This window comes from Neovison vison, chromosome 1 (genome assembly GCF_020171115.1).
Source record: "Neovison vison isolate M4711 chromosome 1, ASM_NN_V1, whole genome shotgun sequence".
In the NCBI taxonomy this organism is placed as follows: domain Eukaryota; kingdom Metazoa; phylum Chordata; class Mammalia; order Carnivora; family Mustelidae; genus Neogale; species Neogale vison.
This window is the reverse complement of record NC_058091.1, coordinates 283,211,508-283,221,403: the sequence shown is the minus strand read 5'-3', so window position 1 is coordinate 283,221,403 and position 9,896 is coordinate 283,211,508.

Sequence of the window (9,896 nt, the reverse complement as noted above, 5' to 3'; positions counted from 1 at the left end):
AGGCAGATGCCCAATGGACTGAATCACTCAGGCATCCTCTTACTCATTTTTTTTAAGCCCTGCAGCAGCATTCTGCAGGGTGTTTTCTTAGGGTGGTGTCCACCTGACAAGAGCTGCCCTGAGGCTCTAACAGAGCTGTTGAGCTTTGAGAGATGCTTAGGAGATTCTTGGGTCAGCTGCAGCCACACTAGGCAGAGGTCATGTGGGACAGTGGTGTCGTGATTCACACCATCTGCCCTGTACTATGGGGGCATGGGCAGGGAGGGCCAGTCCTCTTGGAAGAAAAACACATATTGATGTCATAGTTAACCAGCACCCCAGCTAAATGTGTGGCTTTGATCATGGACTCTTCCTGTGGACCTAGTAACTTTTAGAAAGCTGTGTTTTATAAAAAAAAATTATTCTTGGCAAATCTGGCAATTATTTTGCAGCTATAATAATACTGATCAGTCCTTGGGTCCTTGTTTAGATTGGTGTTTAGAGTAGGTTTTATGGAATTTCTTCCTAAGTGTCCCCTCTATTTTTCCCAGAATCTAAAATGAAATGCAACTCTGGCTCCTATCCTTGTAATTTCTAATAAATGACCCTTCCCCTTTCTATTTTTTCCACTAGTGGGCAGATGAGAGTTCTGAAAGGTAGGGCTGCCTGAACTATCTCTGACTCAGATCTTCAGGAGACATTAAAGTCCAAGGAGCCTATAGAGATAAAATCTGAGTCAGAAGCTGAGGTCTGTAAGAACACAAATAGGTCAACAAACCAAGGAGAGCCAGTGGCCGTGCTCAAAAGCTGGATATGGAACTGGGGGAAAGGAGCAGAGAGAAAAGATCAGGGAGTTTGGGATCAAAAAAGTAATCTGGAAGCCACACCTGGACAGACACCTAAATAGGCAATGTTGACGGTTATTGGCTCTTACGTACTTAACAGGGCAGTGGGACAAGGACTGCAGACAGGTGTCTTGGACAAGCACGAGAACACGCCATAGCCATTCTCACGGCCCTTGGGGGATCTGAATCACAACAGTGAAGACTCACCGGGCAGTTTGATAAATTAGAGTTTCATAATAAATATTTGCTGAAGGAATAGGTAAATTAATGATGAACAAAGTCTGAATTCTGGAATTTTGAGACTCCACTAAATCCCTATGAAATCCCTAATAACCCAAAGAGCATTCGAACCTAATGAAGAAGTGATTCATTTGTTCTTATCTTGAACATTTGTCGTGATCAGAAGGGCCGTGTGGCCAATGAGGCTCATGTGAATGTTCATTTCCTCATATCCTAGACAGAAACACACAGGTTAACCTGATGAGTTCCTTTCCAAGATGAATCATACCTTACACTGGCTATCAAAAACCTTTTATGCCCATTTTCCTTAAAACCTGAAGAGCTTTCTCTTGCATGTCTAACCTGCTATCCAGTTTGCAAAGAGGCCAGGTTCATACCGTTGAAACATTTTCTGCAGAACCACTCCTCTCATCTCAGTTAAATGGATGTTTCAAGACTACATACATTAATTTCTGGTGGTCTTAATTTGCCACTTTTCATTTTACATATGTATGTACTACCAAGTATTCTTCTGGGACTTGTGTTGATGATTTGTCAAATCTAAAGAGTTTCTGATAGGCTCTTAAGGCAAATTTTATGAATGAACCTGTTGAGTACAATAACTTAGATCAGGTGAGTTTATATAATGTTCTTTAAAAAATAACTCAACTTTTCAAAAGAGAGAATGTGGTCTTAATTTATATTCCAAATGGGTGAAAAAAATGATACATGGGGTACAAATAAATATGGCCATTCTCCATATACTGTTTCACAACTTTTTTTTTTTTTAATTTTATTTATTTGACAGAGAGAGACACAGCAAGAGAGGGAACAGCAGGGGGAGTGGGAGGGAAAGAGGCAGGCCTCCGCTGAGCAGGGAGCCCAATGCGGGGCTGGATCCCAGGACCCTGGATTCATGACCTGAGCTGAAGGCAAATACTTAATGACTGAGCCACCCAGGCATGCCTGTCTCACAACTATTTTTAATTTAATCATATATTATGGACATCTTCTCAAACTACACATCTTTCTATGTCGATGTGTATCACATTATCTCATTTTTTTAAAAAAATTTACACAAAACCTCATGCATAATGTACAATCTTTTTTTTTTTTAAAGATTTTATTTATTTATTTGTCAGAGAGAGAGGGAGAGAGAGCGAGCACAGGCAGACAGAGAGGCAGGCAGAGGCAGAGGGAGAAGCAGGCTCCCTGCCGAGCAAGGAGCCTGATGTGGGACTCGATCCCAGGACGCTGGGATCATGACCCGAGCCAAAGGCAGCTGCCCAACCAACTGAGCCACCCAGGCGTCCCTGTACAATCTTTTTTAATGTAAACTTTTTCCAGTTTTCTAAATTTAATTGACCAGATTTATACATATATACATATCTGTGAATGACATGTAATTTCTGCTTCAAGTAAAATTGTTGGTCGGGCGCCTGGGTGGCTCAGTGGGTTAGGCCGCTGCCTTCGGCTCAGGTCATGATCTCAGGGTCCTGGGATCGAGTCCCGCATCAGGCTCTCTGCTCAGCAGAGAGCTTGCTTCCTCCTCTCTCTCTCTCTCTGCCTGCCTCTCTTCGTACTTGTGATCTCTCTCTGTCAAATAAATAATAAAAAAAAAAACTTAAAAAAATAAAATAAAATTGTTGGTCAAAGAATGTATCTTTCAAATCTGGTAGTTAATACCAAACTGCACTCCAAAGTGTATCAAATTATACTCCCACACAAAAGTATACTGTAACACTTGTTTCCATCACGAAATTGTTGTTTAATTTGAATGTATTTTGTCTTGTAAGTTTACTGATTAGTTTGACTGATTAGTTTGCTACAACTGCTATAACAAGTACCACACGTTGGCTGGCTTAAGCAACAGTTCTCACAGTTCTGGAAGCCAGAAGTCCGAGATCCAGGTGTCAGCAGAGTAGATTTCATTCTGAAGCCTCTGTCCTTGGTTTGTACAGCTATTTTCTCTCTGTTCTCATGTGGTCTTCCTCGGTATGTGTCTCCGTCCTAACATCTTCTTAAGAGGACATTAGTTATGGGGTGCCTGGGTGGCTCAGTGGGTTAAAGCCTCTGCCTTTGGCTCAGGTCATGATCCCAGAGTCCTGGGATCGAGCCCCACATCGGGCTCTCTGCTCAGCGGGGAGCCTGCTTCCTCCTCTCTCTGTGGCTGCCTCTCTGTTTACTTGTGATCTCTGTCTGTCAAATAAATAAATAAATAAAATCTTCTTTAAAAATTTAATTTAATTTTAAAAATCTTCAAAAAAAAAAAAGAGGACACTAGTTATGATGAGTTAGAGACCATCCGAGTGACATCATTTTACCTTAACTACCTCTTTAAAGGCTCTATTTACAAATCTAGTCACATTCTGAGGTTTGATATAAATTCATATCCATATGAATTTGGAAGGATATAATTCAGTCCATAATACTGACCATTTGTATGTCCTCTTCTGTGAAATGCCTGTCCATGCCAGCTGGTTATTTTACCATTAATTGGTTCAACTTTTTAAATTTATTACAAGCACTATTTGTATATTAAGGAAATTGTGCTTTCTCTTTGTGTTTTTCTTTGCTGTTTCATGTATCAACTTCTATACATGCATCTTTCAAATTCTGGCTTATGAACAGGATAAGCCTAGGTGCAGAAGGGATTTTACTTCTTTTATATCCTTAAAATACCAAATAGAAGTATGACACCCCAGTTTTTCTTTGGGTTTTCTTATTTAAAAAAAAAATGTATTGTGTTCAATTAGCCACCATATAGTACATCATAAGTTTTTGATGCAAGGTCCAACAATTCCTTAGTTGTGTATAACTCACATCACATGCCTTCCTTACTAGCCTTTGGGCTTTCAAGCTAGATTCTGCTATAACAGAGTTTCAGTGTAAAGAGGTCCTCATGCTCACAGCATAAGTATAAAATACAGAAAGCCAAAAAATAAAATAAAATAAAATACAGAAAGCCAGCACTCTCATTTAGCTCCAGGTTCTCCTCTGTTATGGCCTCGTTATTAGCCCTCTCAATAGTGCTGGTGCAAGGGGTCCTTCAAATGGTCTTTCTAAAGCATTTTAAAAAGAAATAACGAAAACAGCAGTTTGTGGAACCAGCTATCTTTTTAGGCAGATAAATAATCGTCTATGTGGTTTAGTTTGAGAAGCACAGAAATATTTCCTCTGAACCTCAAGTCCTCCCAGTAAACCTGTCCTTGACCGCAGGAAGCGCTGGGATACAGCAAATGGTTAGTGGAGACAAAGGCAACTGTCAGCACCATAACGCAGCCCTGCGACAAGGTCATGGGCCTAAGGAAATGAGGCCCAGGAGCGTCTTATACTGAAACTTAGAGCTTAGAACCTCAGAGAATACAAATAGTCCCATTGTCATCATCACACGTTATCCCGCACTTAACCAGTGATGCTGTTCACCAAAGAGACACGTGGTCCCTGGGTCTGTGGGAATCCTCACTTGAAAAGGGGAAGGAATTGGGTAGAGAATGTTCCTTCTGGAGGATAGACAATAAACAGGAGGTAGACCACTCCATAGTTCTCCCTGGAAACTGAAACTTTTTCACCCTCTGTTCCAGTTTTCCATCTTGTGTAACAGTATCTGTGGTTTTTTACCACCGGAGCCTAGAATCACACGCTGTCAGAGAAGGGGGACCTCTCCCAGGCCAGTTCATCCTCCTCAGCGACAAACAAGTGAGCAGAGACCCATTTAAATAGAATGGTCTCTACATTGGGAAGGAAGGGGAGGAAGACAGGAGCAGATCAGGGAGGTAAAGGGACATGTTAGCTATTTGAAACACTATTGGCAATTCGTCAGTAATTTACAGTTAGAACAAGTGATATACTGGATTTCCCTTTAGAAATGAAACACAGGCTGTGTAAAAGGTATCTGTTTCAGTCCTAAGATTTTCCATGGTTCTGTAACTCAAAAGTATAAACAATCAAAGCAACCAATAGCAGAGTATATAACTTCCCTGATTACAGAACTAATGAGAAAATGGCATTTTTTTAAAAGATTTTATTTATTTATTTGACAGACAGAGATCACAAGCAGGCAGAGTGCTGGGGGTGGAGCAGGCTCCCCACTGAGCAAGGGAGCCTGATTTGGGACTTGATCCCAGGAACCTGAGATCATAACCTGAGCTGAAGGCAGAGACTTAACCCACTGAGCCACCCAGGTGCTCCAAAAATGGCATTTTTGAAAAATAACTCCATGATAACTGTTAAAGCAAGTTTTGACCTTTCGGTGAATAGCTTAATCCTGAATACATATTTGGGCAGGATTATCGAATCATTAATGCACATATTCTAACCTTTAAAAGAAGCATAAAAGTGTGTGTGTCTGTGTGCGTGTGTGTGAGCACACACTCACGTGCCCTGAGTGTGACTCCAGAGGGAAAGTAAAGAGAAGTCACGCATGTGAAAAAGGGTGGGAAGATATATACTGATTTAACAGTAGTTCTCCTTCAATATAGGATGATGTTTAGTTCTTTGCACTCAGTTGCTTTTTTCTAACAAGCCTACAATGATAACGGTTGTCATTAGGCCAGCCATGACCCTACGTCGTTCCAACCATGGCCTACTTAATCCTCACAGCAGCCTGGGATCCGAGCTTTATAGATGAGAAATGGAGGCAGTGAGGTGTTGAGTAGCCTCCCCCAGATTTGGATCTAGAAAGTAGAGGAGCTGAGATCAAACTCATCAGTTCTAGAGCTCAAGGGTTCAACCGCTCCAAAAAACATGAACTTACTTCTCCTTGTAAATGTGTGTGCATGTATATACGTGTGTGTGTGTGTGTGTGTGTACAGTCGACCCTGGAACAACATGGCTTTGAACTTCATAGGTCCACTTATTTGCAGATGCATTCACAGTATTGTACTGTATTCATCACAAATATCTTCTCTTCCTTATGATCTTAACATTTTCTTTTCTCTAGCTCACTTTTTTGTAGGAATACAGTATATAACACATATACCAGATGAAATATGTGTTAATCAACTAAGTTATTGGCAAGGCTTTTGGTCAACAAGAGGCTGTCAGTAGTTATATTTTTTAAGAGGAGTCCTAAGTACTACGCGGACTTCCAATTGCTCGGGGGTTGGCATCCCTAAACCCCACATTGTTCAAGGGTCATCGTGCGTGTTTGGTTTTATTGAAGAGACACATGTGTGCTGAGACTTGGTATATTGAAAAAAATGCATGACATTTTCTCAGTTGCTGGAGAAGTGTCAATATAACTTGCCCAAACTACCGTAACTGCTAGGCTTTTTCAGCGGAAGGAAAAATAAAGGTGCAGGAGGAGAAAGAAGGTTCTGCAAAGCTTCTCCTACTGCTTGCCTGGCAGCCAACTCAGAGCAGCACACTCTCCGATCACTCCGGGGAGCCACAGCTCAGATGCTTCCAGACGAGCCCTACGATCACAGAGGATGTAGACTGGAAGGCTTCAAACTGCCTGCAGGAAGGCATTCTGAAACCTCGCTCCTAGGCCCTTCATAACAGCGCCGGTGTGGGACGTCACCGCTCGGAGGTGGTAAACTGTCTGCCGTGTCTCCCATGTCCTAAGTCGTGCCTCCTGACATGCACTCGAAGTCTCCTGGGGCAAACAAGGTCCGTGCTCAGGAGCTCCAGAAAGCAGATGCTCTAAACCCACCTGGCTGGCCGCTGTGCACAGCTCCCTCCTTATCAATCCTACCTTTTCCTCTGTGTCCCCATCTCCTATGAGATAGCAAAGGCAAAGCTAATATTTGAGAGTCATCAGCTCCAGTGGAAAACATCTCTCCATGTTGCCTTGGTATCGTGACAGTCTGGGCTTATCACACCCCCTCAAAGGTGTTTAGCTCCAGAAGCCAAAAGCTAGTGCAAAGTAAGGGGCCAGTCATGTTCCAAAGGCACTGGAAGGTACAGATACTGCTACAAAACCAGTCAGGCCTGAGGTAGGCCATATTCTAGCATTCCAGTTCTTCAACCCTCTGATCCCAGACCATCAGGCCTAGACCCTGGCCTCCAGCTCCTCTATCCTTAAGGCCTTTGGAATTACCTGGCCTTCAGAGCACACCTGGACCTGGCCTTGGCTTTGGCTTCATTCTTCCAACTTCAGCCTTGGGGTTGCCGCAAACTGTGGGCGTTTGGCATCTCCTGAGGTACTGACCTGGTCATAGTTGCTGACTTGGCTTTTGCCTTCGGGACAAGGTTTTCACATCCTGCCAGCACCTGCCTGTTTACAGTAGTATTATTTCGGTCTCGGGACTGACAATTCTCATGATCTTGAAGGCTTAGCCAGGCGGACAAAAGGAGCCCGGACCACTGTTCCCACCTCCTCTCCCACCACGCCTCACAGCGGCTCCCCTGTTCCAGCCTGAGGGCCTCGCTCGCAGCTGGCAGTCGCCCTCTGCACCTGTGTCAGCACCGTCATCACCAAGGGTCAGGACCTTTCCCTCGGGCCTCGAGTTCAGATCCCAGCTCGAGGTTAGAAGTTCAGGCTCTGCGATCAGATTGCTTCTGTGCATGTCCAGCTTTTCTACTTATTAACTACATGACCCAGGGCAAGTTACTTAACACTTACTGCTTAGGCTTTCTCCTGGGTAGAAGGACAGGACTCTCGGTGGAGGCCTGGCTGGCTGCAGAGCCCACGTCTCCGTCCTCTCCCTCACTGCACAGCTCTGAAGTCTTTAGGCAGCTCCATGCTCAGGCTGAACAATAAAAACCAAAAGGCCTCCATTTCTCAGCCAGTCCTGCTGCTGGGAGTCTGAGGTCTGCTGGGGGCCCCTAAGGAAGCTTTTCTCTCCATTTATGAACACTTGGGCTCGTCATCTCTCTGCCGGGATATCCGCCAGAGTAATGCCTGAATTGGTTCAGCCGCTTTACACCGAGGGGCTAGAAACCACACCTAAGCTGCTGGAACAGGAAACTAGAAAGAGCTGGAAGCTTGATGATTTCTCAAGCACCTGCGTCTGCCCCAGACGGCCCGCCCCGGACTCCTCCTTCTGTGAGGAAAAATAAGGCCCCACGTCCCTGTGCCGCTGTGGCCGGGTTTCTGTTACCTGACAGCGTCCTACAGCTGCAGTGAGGATTGCATAGGAAGATACACGCTTGCACCGAGCACAATGCCTGTTTAGTGTTTCCGTTTCACAAAGTGTTTCTATTTCAAACCCCTCCTCCAGTCCCTAAGGCCCCGCAGCCCGCCCGCCCATGTAAGAGCTCCCCCGTCAGTGGACCCTCAAGGTCACATTCTGCACTGGCTGAGCCCTAGGTCCCTTCCACTGCTGTCATTCTGGTATTGTTGTTATTGAACTTGTATTTCCTAACTTTTCTGCAGGGGGATAAAATGTTATAGGGGGAATGCGTGATGCTCCCAGGTCTCCCCCCAATGCTTAGCCCAGTTCTGTGTATACAGGTGCTACTCAGGGAATCATCAGTTGTTTGCTCAAGAACTTTAGGACGGCTGAAGCATTTGAAAGTTTGTTTTCTCACATTTTTGTTGCACTTCACGGCCAGATTCTTTAAAACTAAGGAATTCTCTTGAGGAATTATAGCACCAGGAGGCTTTTATGAAATTATCTAGGCAATAAACTTTCTTTTTCTTTAGCTTTTGGCTACTATAGAACCAATACTCTATCAGTGGCAAATTTTGAAAGGCTACTGATTCAACATAGATTTTAACAGTAGCATTAGCTATAAATACATATTTGCTTACTTATCAAGTGATACAATATTCCAACAAGCTACCCTCACCCCAGGAATCGGACTATAAACAGATCTAAGAGTGGAGGAGAAAACACACTGTCCAGTGAACTCTTCAGACCCTGTCCTCTCCTTCACTGCCCGGGTGACCTGCATGACCCTGAGTGTGGCAGGTCCCACCTGCTTCCCCATATCTCTCGCCCTATGCATCTCTTCTGTCGGACTGTTTCTGAGTGAAATCCTTTCATTAAAAATGAACAATCCAGTAATAAAATGTTTCTCTAAGTTCTATGAACCATTCTAGGAAATTAATCAAACCCAGGAAGGGGTTCATTGGCACCTCCACCCTCAGCTGGTTGGTGAAACACAACTTGTGATTGGCATCTGAATGGGGGAGGGGCATCTCGTGGGACTGAGCCCTTCATCTGCCGGATCCGATGCTATCTCCATGTAAACAGTGCCAGAATTGAATGATATTGTAGAACATTCTGTGGATGTCAGGGAATTGCTTGGTGGTGCAGGGAAAAGACACAATGGAACTGGGTATCAGAATTATACCCTGTTATATAAAAGTGGTATAAAAATAAAAAGTATGGCAAAAATCCTAAGAAATCCCAGGAAGGGAAGACATGGTATTTGTAGTATTTTGGTCAATGTCCCCAAGATGTGTTTTTTTTTAATTAAACCAACAAATAATTATTGACTATAGAAATGTTGATATTGGTCTAAACACTGGATATATATTAAAAAGAAAAACTAGAAGAAAACCCATTCCTACTCTTATGGCACTTATTATGGTCTAATGGTAGAACAAAGGTCAATGAGTGCTATGTAACAGAGGTTAGAAAACAGGGAAGGCAGCTGGTTCATAGAGTTGATGAAGACTCCCCTGATGAGGTAACAATTGAGCTACAACCCAATGAGATAATAGTAAGAGTTACTCAGATGTGAAGTTGGAGGAAGCTAGCAGAACAGGAGCAAAGACCTATGGTGGGAGAAGCAGGGCAGACAGAAGGAACTGAGTAAAGCCTGTGTAGCAGCTGGAGTGGGGGCAGCAACGAAACAGGGGCTGTGAACCAGGGCCCGACCAGGCCAGACTGTGTGGAACTTGTGGGAGTCTGTGAGTAACACAGCAGAGTCGGATTTTCAAAGATCCCTTTAGTGCAC